Raw genomic sequence first — 17,452 nt, 5'->3', positions numbered from 1 at the left:
CATTAATTGTATTTTTTAGAGTCTACCCCTACCACAAACCTAAATCTAAACGTCACAGTAATGTAAAAACAGATCTCAATCTGGAGTCTTTTCTATTAGTATAGCTGATGGTTGATGGATGAATGATAACAGCTTACTGAGCTTACCAGTAGGCACAGAAGGCCCCTACTTGCCAATATCAGCTGATAACTTCTGATAATGAAGTATCTCTGAAGTATTGAGATTGTTCTAAAACTGTTCTAAACTAAAAATACCTTAATAGTTTTAGAGTACAAAATGTTGACCAATAGAACTATGCAAAATAGAGTGAGAAAATAGCTTTTAAATTTTGATGTTAACAAAACTGAAGAGAAAAAGTCAGAGAAAGTGAAGCCTCAGAGCAATACTCATCTATTACATAACTGCCACAGATCAATGGAAAATTAAAGGTGCTTATTGGTATATGCAAGTCTGCATGCCAGGCTGTTTCAAACCACTGTAACAAACTCTAAAAATCTAATTGTTTTGCTTTGATTTTGTTCAAAATAACAGTGACACTTTAAAAAAAAAAACTATTATACAAAACAGTCTGAGAATATAGCCAGCTTCCAATAGCAAAAAAATATTAATTACATTTTTTATTTTGCAGAAACATTTTCATTGACATTCTACCTTTGTACCTGTCATCAAAGGCCGGAAAGTCCCATTAGTGTCGATCTCTCCCTTATTAGCATAGGACCTTAGTTGTCTGTTTGAATCTGCCACTTTGCTGACACATAGGCATTTGTAGCTCCGCCCTCTTTTGAAAAGAAGACTGAGAGCACAATCTCATTTAAATTTAAAGCGACTGTCTCTGTCCAAAATGACACAATTAGCATCAAAACCTAAAAGGGGAATGTTTTAATACTATAAAACAATGTTAGAGGGGTTTTTTGAGCTGAAACTTTACATACACACACTAGGGATATCAGAGACTTATTTTAATCTTGTAAAAATAGGTCCCTTTTAAGTCACAATTCACAATATTAACAAATCATTAGCTGAGTAATTAGCTTTGTATTAATTGTTAGTAGAACTTGGGTATAGGTTTTGGCTGATTGGGAATTTAGAATAAGATCATACCTTATGACTACTAATAAACAGTTAAATCATAAAAGACAGGTACTGAGCATACCCGTCAATTCTACTATTTTTGCAGAGATTCTCCCGTATTTTACCATTTTATCCTGCTATCATGCCATTTAAGTACTTTCCCATATTTCCCCCACATTTTTTCATCTTTCAATGAGAGGTAAATATCAAAGAGCCGATCTCAAATGTGATATAATTGCAAGAGCTGTTCAAGAGAATAATGCTTTGGCGTTATTTCTGCTTGAAAGCATGTTGAAATAAAAAAACGGCTGCATCAGTGTTAATTTTGACAGCAAACTTTTTAGTTTTAGTCTTAGCCTTTTGACTAAAATTACAGTTTAGTTTTAGTCATATTTTAGTCTTCTGAATCAATTTAGTTTTAGTCGACTAAATTTGATAAGATTTTAGTCGACTAAATCTACTCTAGATTTAGTTAACTAAAATATGTTTGGTTTAATTTAAAAGTAAATTTAATTAAAAATTTTATACATTTCTTTGTACAAAATATTCTAACTTAAAATTCTTTTTGAATATGGAATTTAGTTTATTGGATAATTTCCAAAAAACCTCTCCCAATCACGATCTCGTTTTGTTTTTATTAGTCAACGAAAAAGTCAATATGTTTGTATTGCAGTTGTCTTCATCATCACTCAATTTTTATTTTGTTTTCTTTGGCAGAAACCTTTTCATCACAAAAATTAAGACCAAATTTTTCGTCAACGAAATTAACACTGGGCAGCCATATTTTTACATCCCAGTTTGAGGTATAGTAATGAGCCAATAGTTCATAGTGAATTGTGACCTTAAATAAAGTGTTACAAAACTTACATCACACCGATTTCAGCTCTACTAGAAGTATAACATGACCTTACAACAAAACAAAATTACAAAATAATGTGACACTAAAACATATTACAAACCAGTCCTTCTGATGAGAAAGGGGCCATCTGGTAGATAGAAGTTAAACTATAGATTAAATCTGAGGGCAACGGGCTATATAGATTAGGAGTAATTCGAATTCTGTGTGATATCCTAAGGACATTTTAAAGAAGACACAATAGAATAAATGTATATGTATTGAGGTCAAAAGTAGTGCCAACAATATAAAGACCCCTCTGATAGATACTTTCTCTTTTTTTTTCGTGTGCAGCCATGTGAGGCAAGCGGATGGAGTGTTTAAAACAGTAGATGGTGACTGCAGGTGGACTGACCCATATATGAACTGAGACTGCCAGCACAACCACAGTGCAGTCTTCCGCTGTAACTACACCACTCAATCACAATAACTCCCTGAAATTGGCAAAGGATCTCTCGAGGAAATATAGCCAATTTCCCCAACTATATGTGTGAAAGAGACATACTCACAAAAAGCATATATTCCTGTCATCTTTCTCCATGCATCTCACTAGACTATGCTTATAAAACTGCGTCAGAAGATGCTCTTAGCCCTATCACATGGGAAAATATCATAGGCAACTGTTCAGTCTGTCAAATGTTTTTTTGTAATAAATGTCCCGTATACTTTATGCATTGATACAATATGTTAGACTGTTCTGTGATGTCTAAATAAGCCTTACATAAAGGGCACAGTGGGTAGCACAGTCACCACACAGCAAGAAGGTCACTGGTTCGAGCCCCGGCTGGGTTAGTTGGCATTTTAAGTGGAGTTTGCATGTTTTCTCCATGTTTCCTCTGGGTGCTCTGGTTTCACCCGCAGTCCAAAGACATGCACTATACAGTAGGTGAATTGAATGAGCTAAATTGGCTGTACTGTATGTGTGTGAATTAGGGCTGCACGATTAATCGAAAAAGCTCACGATCTCAATTCTACCCAAATGGATCCAGGAACAGAGGACGCTCGCATGGCTGCCTGATGCTTACTTCAGTGAACAGAACCTGCATATGCTGTGAATAACAGGTAATAAAGTTGTAAATAATGTTCAGTTTGTTGCACAGAGCAATCGTTTGAGAGCTGTGCGTGGACTTGGGGAGTATGATTTGCATGTGAGTGTGGTTTTATTCTCTCACATTTTCTCACAGTAATGGAGGTCATGAGCCGCACTCGGAAGTGAAAATGAAATTGATGCGCACATCAATTAAATGATCATAACGCATTTTACGGTTATGATTAAGACAAGCATTTGGTGTGTTTTTTTTTTTCTTTCATAGCAAACACAGTGTTGTGCATGGGAATCAATGTTTAACAGTGTCAGTATAACCACTCTAGCCATAATGTAATCATATAATATAGGAGGGAATCTGATAATGACAAATGTTTGATTTTACCAGTGAATAAATGGCCTAATAATGTTCTCAATGTCTCAAACACAATAATTTAACATTAAAATTATGAATACTTGTATTCCGATGTCATCACTTTACTGTGGGTTAATTATCAGCACACACTTTTCAAAGTCTACAGAAAATAACCAACGGTAGAGCTTTACATAATAATATTATTGTTGTTTTACTATATGTTTGGGAAATAACAATAATAACAGCCTACTCATTTAACCTTTATTTTACATCTACAGAATCATGAGAAAATTGTGATCTTGATTTTAAGTAAAAAGAAATTGGGATTCTCATTTTATCCAGAATCGTGCAGCCCTCGTGTGAATGTAAGAGTGTATGGGTGTTTCCTGGTGCATAAAACATATGCTGGATAAGTTGGCGGTTTATTCCGCTGTGACAACCCCAGATTAATAAAGGGACTAAGCCAAAAAGAAAATGAATGAATGAATGGCTTACATACTGTAAGAGCAAAAATTATCATTTATTCCTTTATTAGGAGTCACCACAATGGAAAGAACCACCAACTATTCCGGCATTTGTTTTATGCAGTGGATGACCTTCCAGCCACAATCTAGTACTGGGAATTCACCCACACGAACACTACGGTAAATGAATTAATCCAATTCACCTACAGCGCATGCCTTTGGACTGTGGAGGAAACCAACTTGAACACGGGGAGAGCATGCAAATTCCACACAGAAACGCCAACTGGCCCAGCCAGGACTCAAACCAGAAACCTTCTTGCTGTGAGGTGACAGTCACAATCACTGAGCCACCATGCCACCTCTAAAAAATTCTCCAGATTGTCAATTTAGCCCAACAGGCCTAAAGACGGGACAACATAAAATGTATGAAATTACCAAATGTTTGCTTGTGTTTCAGAATGTAATTATTTCAAATGAAGGCCCCAAGATGTGTTTGTACACTAAAAATGCTGGGTTATTTCACCCAATTCTGGGCATAATATGGACTAACCCAACTGTTTTTTTTATTTTTTTATTATTAAATCATTCATTTATTCATTTTCCCTTAGCCCCTTTATTCATCATGGGTTGCCACAGTGGAATGAACTGCCAACTTATCCAGCATGTTTTACACAGCAGATGCCCTTCCAGCTGCAACCCAGTACTGGGAAACATCCATACATACTTATTCACACACATACACAATGAACAATTTAGTTTATTCAATTCACCTATAGCGCATATCTTTAAACTGTGGAGGAAACCGGAGCCCCTGGAGAAAACCCACGTAAACGCCAGAAGAACATGCAAGCTCCACACAAAAATGCCAACTGACCAGTCGGAACTCAAACCAGAGACCTTCTTGCTGTAAGGCAACATTTCTAACCTGAGCCACTTAAATAAATCAAAAGAACCAAATTTAACGCAATGTTTGGGTTAGTCCATATTTCGCCAAATTTGGGTTTAAATAACCAAGCATTTCTCATAGTTTATGTTTGTTTAGTTGTTTGTTAGTTTGCAGCAATGCTGTAGAAGAAAATTCATTTTCAGTTGCAGTGTTTCCTAACCCTGTTCCTCAAGGCACACAAACAGTACACATTTTCAACCTCTTACTAATCAAACACACCTGAATCAACTCATCAGAAGAGAGTACAAAACATGAAATGAACGGGTCTATGTAGTGTAGTATGTAGTGATGGTGTGCCTCCAGGAACAGGGTTGGGAAACACTGCCAAAATGAATCTTTTATTGAACAGTGTGAAGTGTTTGAATTAACAGTGGGAAGCATTTTAGACCATTAATAATATTCTGTACAATGCAAATGTTATATGTGGAACGTTCTTCATGGAACCATAAATATAAATACACTACCTTTTAATTTTTAAGAGCGTAAGATTTTCATGATTTTTTATCAACACATTGATATGCTTTGTCTGACATTTGAGAGATTCTTTTTCAGTATTTTTTTGTTTCTCCATGAGCTGATTACAGGAATTTAATACCATGTTTGCATCTGCTCACCCGCATATGAAAGTAATTTCACAAAGAAATGTTTGTTAAGAAAGAAAAATTATAGTTAATAACACACGATTTATCCTTTCATCTGTATTTTAAATTCAAGGTAAGTTCAGATATGTAAACCAAACATTGCTTTTCGGTCACAACACAGCAGGTGAGAAAATTACATCTCAAAAGAAAATGCAGATTAGTAGACCGGATAAATATTTGAATATAACAAAGCAAGTAAATATTGAGGAAAAGCAAGTTTGGGCATCATAATAAATGTTAATACCCAAACACAGCAACATGCACAGAATGAATAAACAACTGCTAAATATCAGAATACACATACAAGGTCTGTAATTACCAAAGATTCTGCAATTGACAACACAGAGAGACCAAAAAATGGCCGGCACTAACTTTGAAAAGAACAGCCACAAATACGATCAGAACTGTCAACCAAAAATGGAGGATAGTTTCAATCTAACTCCATCTAAACTTAATCTAACATCCAAAAAGTTCATTTAACATAATCTGAACACTTATTTTAGCATTTCTAGTGAGAACAAACACCTGTTTTGTTTTGTTATTCTTTCAAAAAACAATGACTATGCCCGCATGCAGCCGCACGCTGAAAAGAAACAGCTCAAGATGCTAGCCGAGGGTGGGATGTACTTTTGAGCGATTAGCATCTCGCCACAGGGGGACTCAAGTTCAAACAGAAATCTGTCACAGAGCAAATGAAGGAGAATTATGGATCCACAGGCGGTGGCCGTGGACTCCCGACTGAGTGATGTAAGAGTGTGGCCACAGGCGACAGATCACAGTCTAGCAGAGACATCCATCACATTTATCACACTTGCATCTCATTACACCACTGTGTTAAGACGGGAAGACAAATAACCTACAGCCAGACGATGAGCCACCCACACTGCAACGTCAAATAAAGTTAAAGCAGAAGTTGCAAAGCATCCCATTAGCCGGTGCGTAATGTTCTCTCTCGCTGCTCACAAATGCACACTAGTGGTAAAACTCAGGAATTGCAAACTCTTAGCATCCTACCAGTTTAGAAGTGGTCTCGGCTTCAGTGCTGCCAGCGACATTTAAACGTGCCTCCTCTGTTGTGTGCTTCTGTCTCCCAGTCTCTGAATGTGTTGTATCAGACAGTCTAGCCCAGCCCAGTGCAAAAGGCTTCAGTTCAGTTCAGCGTGGGACAGCTCAGCTCTAAACAGTAGGGGAGTATGACAACTGTAGTCAGTACTGTAGCCAGTAAACTGTTCAAACATGTAAACTGTACATACACAAACACATACGAATATACATGTTTGCATAAATACATACATACATAAAGTTGAAACCAGAAGTTCACATACACTCTAAAAAAGGAACAAAACTATTTTTTTAAATGTCTGAGGGTAAATCAAACAAAATTTTTACTAGTTTAGGTCCGTTAGGATTACCAAAATGATTTACATTTGCTAAATGCTAGAATAATGAGAGAATTTTTTTTTTGATCATTTTTTGTTCTAGATAGTCAAAAGTTTACATACATTTCCTTGGTATTTTTTTTAGCTTTGCTTTTAAACCACATACTTTTATACTTTGGTCAAATGTTTTGGGTATCCTTTCACAAGCTTCCCAAAAAAGTTTGAAGGAATTTTGGCCCATTCCTCTTGGCAGAATTGGTGTAACAGAGTTAGATTTGTTGGCTGTCTTGCTCGCACAAGCTTTTTTAACTCTGAACACAAATGTTCTATAGGATTGAGATCAGGGCTTTGAGATGGCCACTCCAAAACATTCACTCTGTTGTCCTTAAAGCACATTTTAACTAATTTGATTGTATGCTTAGGGTCATCGTATGTTTGGAAGACCCATTTGTGGCCAAATTTTAATTTCCAGGCTGATGTCTTGAGATGTTGTTTCTTAATGTTCTTCCTTCGTGATGCCATCTATGCTATAAAGTGGATCCATCTCTCCTGCAGCAAAACTGAAATTAATCTTTTTCCCAGTGTAATTTAGCAAATTGTAATCTGGCTTTTTTTTTTTTTTTTTTTTTTGGCATGTTGATTTTCCCTTGTTGTCACACAAGGAAGCAGTGTGTTTGAGGTTTTTGTTAAATACTATTTTACAGTTGTGCATCTAATTAACTTAAATGTTGTCAATTAGCCAATCAGAAACTTCCAAAACACTGACACCATCATCTGAGCTTTTTCAGAGGCATAATAATCTTATTGTGTATAAAATGACTTTCAAGAAAAGTTATAACAATTTCTCAAAAAATATCTCTCTCATTATTCAGCTATTAAGCACAACATAAATAAATTTGATAATCCTAACTTAATAATAATAATAATAATACCTAAGAGAGAAAATTGTCACATTAACATCTGACTTTTGTTTTAATGATTATGTCCCTTTTTTATACAGAGTATGTAAACTTCTAGTATTAACTGTTTATAAGATACAAGATTATTTCATAAAAATAAAAAAATAAAATGTTTTATTAGCATACTATATAAGCACTGATCAATATACCACATTTTAGACTTGCTCATGGTAGCTCAAACATGGTTGTTACTGTAGATGAGTAATAACACACAACTTTATATCCAAAACAAACATCATTTCATATTTTGAAAAATTTTTCAATTTTCCTTTCAAAATTTGTTTGTTAACATGTTGTTCGGCTAATTTGACTAACATTACAGTTATTTTAGTTTGAACATGTAATGCTGTGTTCACACCAAATGCAGCACGCGCAAATAAATCATGCTATTTGCACATAAATAGAGGGGTGAACAATTTCAGTTTACTCACTTCATTCACTCGTCAAATTTACTTCACAATAGACGCGAATTCATGTGCAGGGCTTCTGTCTAGCTTTGTTGCTAAATGGCTTAAAATGTATTCTATTGATAGTTTCTCACAATTTTTAAATGAAAAGTATACCTCTTATTTAATAGTAGCTGTGCTCTATGAGCTTTAAGAATGCTGAAATACACTGTAGATTCGTTCGGTGCCACGTCTGAGTCCACTAGATACTTTCAGAAGCGCACCTATAGCTCTGAGTTCATCAACTCCTCCAGAAACTATACATGGATAATGGAGGCTTTCAGCGGTGCTTTAGACTGAGTCAAGCCCAGTTTGATGAGCTGGTGTTGGTGTCTGCAAGAGGATTTCCCTCAGAACACCAACAACAGGCACTACGTCATAATCCCTCCCCTACAAGAGCAAGCTCGAGATTGGCACGAATGTTTGCTGAAGTTCAGATTTTCCAACTCGAGCACGTTAAGCATGTGATACGCAATTTAAACATGTCAAACATGCAAAATGTTCAACTCGCAGCACTTTATTCACGTGAATCGCATCTTTCGCACCGCCTCATTCATGTCAATAGTGGCGCAGGATATCTACTTGCCTTTTTTGCATTGACTTAGCATGTAAATCACTCGCGTGTGACGCTTCATCTGTGTCTGGTGTGAACGCAGCATAAAGCTGTAATCCACTTCTGGTCACTTCTGACATTTTGACTGTGTGAGATTTGGTTGTTTTGTTGTTTCTACAGTGTCAGAGAACAGTGAGCAGAAGTTCCACCCTCTTCTGAAAAGATAGTGGAAGCAGCAGTGCATTTGCATTTAAGGGAGCACACAAAAACTGCTTACATACAAATTGGTGCAAATTTTACAAGCTATGCTAAATTATAGGTTGGGTATTTGAGTTAAAACTTCATAGGGACACAAAATATTTATTTTACATTTTATTAAAAGAGTAGAAAGGGTGATTCTTTTTCTCAAATTGTAGAACTTTTGCCATCATTTTGTATTTAATTATGAGGGTATTATACTGCATTTTATTAAAATTGTATCCACTAATCTGTGCTTTTGCTGCTAAGCTTGACAGCTGATATCATAATGTGTTCACTTTTTGATATAATGTACTAAAACATATTTTCTACAATTTTGTTAAATACTTAAGTAATTTACAAATATTTATTTAAATTGTTGGTTTTATATTATAGCTTTATAAATAATGTCATGAAATTCAATACAGTTCAAGTTTATTTGTAGAGCGCTTTTTAACATGTTTTAACATAATAATAATAATAATTGTAATTTTAATAATAATAATAAAGTGCTTTACAATTTTCCCAGCCTTTCTTGTATAAAGTACATTTGTAAATTCATAGATAACCACAATATCCTAATTGACCCTAGGCCACACTGAAAAACCGCCACACACCAATCATGGCTTAGCAATCATAGCTATGCGCAGGAGGCCAAATCATTGCTCATATGGATTTTGCAAATCTGATACCCGGTATCCTAAGAGTTTAGACAGGGTGGTGGAATTTTTTTACTTTTCCAAAACAAAAAAACCCAAGAGTAGAAATGCTGACGTGGATCAAGCTTTGTGAGGGGCATAAAAGCCGAAAAATCTAGTCACATTTCCATCTGTTTCAAGCTAAGAATATTTGGACTACATACAGTATGAACAGAGCAAAACAGAAATTTAATCACATACTGAGCACTTGCAATCAATTAATATACTTCACCCGCAGCTGTTTTCAGAAATTTATAACACTCATGTCCATATCAGAGCTACAGTTCACTAATGTTTTCATCCGGCCTTTGGAGATTTAGTCATTGGTCGTGATGTTGTACCAGGTTCATGACTGCTTTTTTATTTGGTGTCGGATTAATATTTGCTGGTAGGGAAAATCTATTTGTTCACTTCTGCTTTGTATACTTTGATTTGCATTTCAGTTTATTTATTTTGTTCCACTTAACTGCAAATTAGAATAGAAACGGTATAAAAAGCACACAAACATACTGACAGTTATAGGTACTGTACATTGTTATGGGTAAATGATGCTAATATCCAGCACAAATCCATCAATTTCACCTTTCTGGCGATGTAAAAAAGAAGTTTTTTCTATAAATGAATTATGTGGAAGCACTGTCCATGTGTGTTTCCTCGTCGGTTAGTAACGCTATATTTCATTGCACAACAATTAGTCTATCACGTTTTTTTTTGGCTAAAAATAAGAGAAATCACGGTTTAATGTGTTATTATTAGATTATTAAAATTTCACCTCCCCTGCTGTGCATGAACTAAGCTGTTGAATGGTCAGTGTTTAAGGCGGCTAAGCCTACGATCAAATTTTGATTAAATTATTTTATAATCATTTGCGTATTATGTCGTGAATATACCCCTGTAATGCATACTGCAGTCCTTTATGTCTGGCTTTCTAAGATATCTCACCTGTTTGCCAAAAATGACTAATTATAACCCTGGGAATGTCTGACACCTACGAATTGTAATAGACGTGCCAAGCATAAAAGCTTGACAGGCATAGCAACAGTAACTATGGAGGGTGGGGCTTAGCGAAGGGTCAATTGTACTTTCATATAACATGGATGGCTATGTGGAATCAATATGTGTATGTGTAATCAAAAAAGAACCGGAACAGGTGTGAGTGTGTGGTGCATGACAGGATTTGTAGTTCTTTTGGTGGCAGATTTGTGGCGATCTTTAGGGACTTGATTGCTGGTGACTGCGACAATTACTATCAAAATCAGAAAAGTTAAGGAGTTGTCTTTAGAGCAGACAGTGTATAAAAAATGTTATTAATAACAGTAAAAATGTGTTAAAATGTTGAATGAACAAATATAATTTCAGTACAGTACTGCAGTAGAAATTTTACAATTTATCATAAGAAAAACACAAATATTGTAGGACTCTGTTATAACCTGTAAATTAAAAAAAGAATTCACAACTTTTACATCCAAAATATGAGGCATTGCAATAAAAATAGGAGCTCGTGTTTAGTACAAAAAACATTTGCAGTGGGGGATGGGTCATTGGAACCACCCGAAGCCCCCTGGTTATGGCTTAGACATGTTACAGTAAACAACAAAAATAAAAAGACACAACGTAAAACCATCATAATGGCATAATCATAACAGGTTTTGATTTCAGTTGAAACCTCTTGACAGAAGACGAAACTGATTTTAGAGTTTGTGTAAAACAGAAGATAAAATCGTAAGAGCAGAACTCAGTAGTTAAGACACAGATGGGTGAGAAAGAGAGACGGTGATAGGTGTAATGCCTTCTCTGCTTCCCCACTGAGACTCATTGGCAGCCCCGTCCTGTCTCTTCTCCTACCGTCTCTCAATCCCTTTCTCTCCCGGTTCCCTGTGATTCTGTCACTGTCTTCCTCTCCGGAGGAGGGAAAGCTCTTCAGATTAAGTTCCTTTCATCCTCACGAGCAGGGCCCTCTATCCTCTCACATCTTCACTTATATATGTACACCTACTGTGAGAACGGGCTTCCATTACCCCTCCATCACATCTCTGAGGAATTTCAGATGTGCCCAGGTGTTACTGCTCATGCAGGTATGCTAATGTGCAACAATTTTCCTCTTTTTCATTGCATTGCCTATTACTCCAGAGACTTCAGCGGGCATAAGATGACACTTCTCTTGAAGCGATACAGTCTGAATTGAAAGGAAAAACAGCTGTTTTGCTGAACTGGCTCAGTATCATTTTTCTGTGGCAGTCTGGGTCAGACTGGGGTTGTACTTTTTTTTACAAGAGGCTGAGTTTCAAGGGCTTGGTGAAATGTCAGTTGGGCCCTGGACCTTTAGTGGCTATGATATCTTGAGGTCTAAAGGTAACAGGGGTTGGCATATTGTGTAAAAAAAAAAATGTAAAAGTGCACCAGGCTTATTTTCTTTTGTAAGCAATCTTTTGTGGAGATCCACCTAGAACCGTATCGTTCATATAGAGTCCTCTTAAAAGGTGAGAAGAAGAAAGTGAGAGACACAAGGGTTTTCTTTCAGGAGACAAAAATAGGAGACCTTAAAGCCTTCCCATAATAGAGCATGGCTTGCTGACAATGATTTGATTTTAAGTGTTGAGTAAGACTGCAGGCTGTAGAGAGCTTTCAGATGATTCAGCTTAACATTATAAAGCAAAAGAGGAAATAACATTCCTAAAGAATTGAGATTGAGAAATTTTATTTAGCATGGTATATACAATTGTTTACAATTGTATATACAATTATTATTTTTTCTTTGGCTTGGTCCCTATTTATCAGGGGTTGCCACAGCGGAAAGAACTACCAACTATTCCAAACTGTTTAATGAAGTGGATGCCCTTCCAGCCACAACACCAATAATTTAATCCAAAAATCACGCTGTTAACATTAAACTACACCATAAAGACCTAGACACGCAGACAGGGTTAAATCGTGTTCTCTCCTTGAGTTCTCCCGCCCCCAAAATGCACATGGACATTTTGATTGGCTGTGCTGTGGCTGCCTTCAGATACATGCAACACCAAATGCAGTGGATTGTTTTTATCCTGTGCTCAAGTATAGTGCGTTGGGTGACACACAAGTGAGGATGACGGCTGCAAAAAAGGTGGACATAAGGTGCATTTTTTCCAACGAAAATATGTCACATACACGCAAGTTCGCCACTGAATGAGTCCATCAAGATAATGTCGTTAATGCTTGTGACACAGTCTATCACTATATAGCAGACTGATATGGTCACTGATATAGTACATAATATGCCCTAAAATCTATATGCAGAATATACAGTTAACGGTAAAGTATATGATCTGAAGCATGATTCACTTATTTAAATTGCATTACTACTTTCTGTTACAAAATAAACGTACGTTTCGCTAGATCCTCTTATTTAAGTCCTCGATTTACACGCACTGAAGTAGTTCCATAGATATATACATTAGATGTCTCCTACCCTGTTGTTGTCTATTGGAAGGAATGCATCAATAGAGCTGCCATTTTGGTACAGGGTAGCGCTCCTATGAAATGAATGCGGTACCAAGCTGCAATGGAGGACTGCGGCCATACAGAGCCAGAGAAATACACATATACACATATATCTATGATCGGGAGTTTTCCCAGAGGTCAACTTATAATTTGACATTACTTTTCTATACTGATGGATAAGTGATCGCACAGGCATTCCTGACAAACAGCTTGTGTTTGTGTGTATGGAAATGTACAATCCACCCTGCCTGTTAAATTTGATCTAATCCACGTATCCTCAAATACGACCTGTCCTGCTTTCACTTCTCATACTGACGGAGGGAGTGATTCGTTTGTAAATGAATCTCCGGGATGAACGACTCGTTCACTTAGCCGACAATAATACAAGTTTCTGGCACCGTAGTGTCTTGTTGTCATATTTCTTTTGCATTGTCTGCTGATTTTATTCAACAAAACTAGCATAAGCCGAGTGTTTAGTGCGAGTTGGGGCTACTTTGCCTTTTGGTGAAAGCAGTAAGTGACTGTATTATCATCAATAATGTTACAAAAGTTCATAACATACAAAAAAATAAATCTTACTTATGAAATGTTCTGCCTTTGTACTTTTTTTTCTTTGTTTGCTTGTTACTACACCTGTAGACAGCGCTAAAGTCCAGCATCTTCACGTAGTAACACTGTCTTGGCTAGTGCGGTTGAATGACACTTGTCCTGGGAGCACTGAACAAATATGGCGACGCTATTGACGCATGCTCAAGGTCTGTATGCGATATCTCGTGTATATATCTATGAAGTAGTTCAAGTTTACTTAAGTCACAGCAGGCTTTGTACTGTATTCGGTTCACCGAATCACGCATGCAAGCTTTACAAATCTGTTATCTGTGTTTACTGTTCTAATAACCGAATAACTCTGTATATATTGGTTTATTTTGAGTCAGAGAGGGGTATCAGGCATTTTAAAAAGTACTTTGTTTGTGGATAAGAAATTACCGTTACTGGATATGCGAATCGTTTTAAATGATTCAGTCCGATTGGTGAATTAGTTCAACTTGTTTACTTAGAAGATCCGGTCAAAAAGAACGATTCGTTCACAATTGTGATCACTAATACAGAAACAAAACTATTAATGGGCACCTCCCCGTCTTTTGTTTTTCATTTGATTAGCAAACCACAGCCGTGGACAGCAAAAGAACAAGGTGTGTGTTTATCAATAAATTGTTATAATATCTGCTTATTTGCAGTTCTTTGAAATAGATAACCTGTATCACCTGTATCCCAATGTCACAGAGGAGGAGTAGTCGGGTTTTCTCAGCGTTCACCTCATCAGCACAGCTGTTTCCTCCAGACAAAAATGTAACTTAACGAACATTTCGCTATTTTAAATAAAAAATGAAACTATAGAAAGTGGATTTTACTGCAGTAAACAGGTGGGTTGAGGCTATTTGGCTTATTCAGAACTCAAATGGCTTTGCCTGTCTATTTTTTTTTTATTTCAGTTAAACGTAAATGTTTTTTCAAATCTAGTTTTTTTGTTCGCTTTGGTTAACTATAATAACCTTGCCGCACAGTGGCTCAGTGGTTAGCACTCTCACCTCACAGAAAAGTGGAGTTTGCATGTTTGCATGTGTGTGTGTGTGTGCGTGTGTGTGAATGCCTGAGTGTATGGGTGTTTTCCAGTACTGTATTGCAGTTGGAAGGGCATGCGCTGCGTAAAACATATGCTGGAACAGTTGGCGGTTCATTACGCTGTGGCAACTCCTGATAAATAAGGGACTAAGCTGAAAGAAAATTACTCAATTAATTAATTTGGAATTAAATAATAAAAAATACTAAAATAACTACAGTGCTATACATTAACTACATACAGTATAGTACACTGTATTGTGTTAATTATGGTGGCTTGAAAAGCCAACATACTGTTATCTCACTTAAACTTATTAGGCTGGCTTGTGTAGCAAGCCAGACTACTGTTATCCTATTAAACTTATTATTATTAGGCTGGCTTGTCAAAGCCAGACTACTGTTATCCTTTCTAAACTTATTAGGCTGGCTTGTCAAAGCCAACCTACTGTTATCCTATTTAAACTTATTATTATTAGGCTGGCTTGTCAAAGCCAACCTACTGTTATCCTATTTAAACTTATTATTATTTTTATTTATTCTTCTTCTGAGACTAAAATTCAAAATCTATCTGCTCCTTGAACTTTCAAACTATTACCACCAAACTCACACCAGACCTCCAAACTGGTCTGACTCTTTATGCTATATCTTTTCCGACTGATCCGACTTTCGGTTTTCCGAAAAACGTCCCGGGACTGTCGGAAAAATCCCATAGACTTAACATTGGATCAAACTTTGTGCCCTTATAACTCTGCGTCAGACTGTTGCACAGACTTCTAACTGGGCTCATTTAACTCAGACTATCAAACTGCCAATGACTGATCACCTTTAAACTTTCTAGCCACGCCCTAGCAACAACTTTTGGACCCTAGTAACTGTCCCATAGACTTCCATTCAATAGACTCTCATTGACTTAACATGGGATCAAACTTTGTGAGCTCATAACTATGAATCAGACTATCCTACAGACTAATGGCTGAGCTCATTTAACTCCGAATACCAAACTGCCAATAACTGATGAGCTTTTAACTTTCTAGCCACACCCCAAACTACCACATACTGCACCCTAGCAACTGTCCCATAGACTTCCATTACAAAGACTCTCATTGACTTTACATGGGATCAAACTTTGTGAGCTAATAACTCTGAAACAGACTATCCTACAGACTAATGGCTGAGCTCATTTAACTCTGACTACCAATCTGCCAATAACTGATGAGCTTTTAACTTTGTAGCCACACCCCTAACTACCACATACTGCACCCTAGCAACTGTCCCGTAGACTTCCATTACAAAAGACTCTCATTGACTTAACATGGGATCAAACTTTGTGAGCTCATAACTCTGAATCAGACTGTCCTACAGACTTATGGCTGAGCTCATTTAACTCCGACTACCAATCTGCCAATAACTGATGAGGTTTTAACTTTCTAGCCACACCCCTAACTACCACATACTGCACCCTAGCAACTGTCCCGTAGACTTCTATTACAAAAGACTCTTATTGACTTTACATGGGATCAAACTTTGTGAGCTCATAACTCAGCATCAGACTGTCATAGAGACTAATGGCTGAGCTCATTTAACTCAGTCTAGCCAGCAGCCAATCACTGATGGCCTTTTAACTTTCTAGCCACACCCCTAACTACCACATACTGCACCCTAGCAACTGTCCTATAGACAGTAATTAGCTGTGCTATCAAATGCTTATAATTCTAACATGCTAATGACATGCCAATCATGCTAGCAACATGCTACTCATATGCTAATCATGCTAATGACATGCTAACTCATACTGGAAACATGCTAATGACATGCTAATTTGTACTAGAATCATGCTAGTAACATGCTAATTCATACTAGACTGATGTTAATAACTGGCCTACATGCATATCTTTGCTTAGCATTGTCCTATTGACTTGGGGGATGGTTCATCTGACTCAGACAACCAATGAGCATCTCAATATGATAATGAAGCTCACAAGCCACGCCCCCAAATTGATTCCATAGACTTCCATTAAAATAGGCCAAGATGCATATCTTTGCATAGCAGTGTCATAGAGACATGGGGGTTGGTTCATTTGACTTAGACAGCCAACCACATTCAAGTGCACTTTGTAACCTCGCCCATAGCAACAAAACAAAGTACCCTAGCAACCATTCATCAACAGCTATATCTCAGCATCCGAACATCGTAGAGACTTGGAGATTGGCTCGTTTGACTCATGCTAGCAAACGGAACTTCCTATATGCTACACATGCTAGCAGTGATTAGCTACATGCTAATATTGACTAGCCAAGTACTGTAACTTGCTAGACATGCTTACTTAGTTTAAATGTTTTATCAAGCATGTATGTGAGGCTTGCCTAGTAACCACCCAGGGTACCCTAGCAACTGCCTAGCAACCACCCAAATTACCCTAGCAACCGCCTAGCAACGGCCTAGTAATGCCTTAGTAAGGGCCTAGCGACCACTCAGGACACCCTAGCAACCGCCTAGCAATGCCTTAGCAACCAATTAGAATACCTTAGCAACCACCTAGCAACACCTTAGCAACCACCTAGCAACCACTTGGGACACCTTAGCAACCGCCTAGCAACACCTTAGCAACCACCTAGCAACCACTCAGAACACCCTAGCAACTGCCTAGCAACGCCTTAGCAAC

At 37.1% G+C, this 17,452-nt stretch overlaps 1 protein-coding gene across 1 annotated transcript in view; it reads right to left on the bottom strand.

Moving 5' to 3' along the window:
* The window catches only part of tenm2a (teneurin transmembrane protein 2a), a 1,361,633-nt gene that overhangs the window by 1,215,360 nt on the left and 128,821 nt on the right, over window positions 1-17,452 (bottom strand). Inside the window, exon 4 of the mRNA XM_073921891.1 lies at window positions 6,432-6,593. The gene's annotated coding sequence lies outside the window, so the exon portion shown is untranslated. The remainder of the gene's footprint in view (window positions 1-6,431; window positions 6,594-17,452) is intronic.

Source organism: Danio rerio, chromosome 14 (genome assembly GCF_049306965.1).
Source record: "Danio rerio strain Tuebingen ecotype United States chromosome 14, GRCz12tu, whole genome shotgun sequence".
NCBI lineage: Eukaryota > Metazoa > Chordata > Actinopteri > Cypriniformes > Danionidae > Danio > Danio rerio.
Note: the sequence above shows the minus strand (reverse complement) of the source record. Positions and strands in the feature narration are given on the sequence as shown.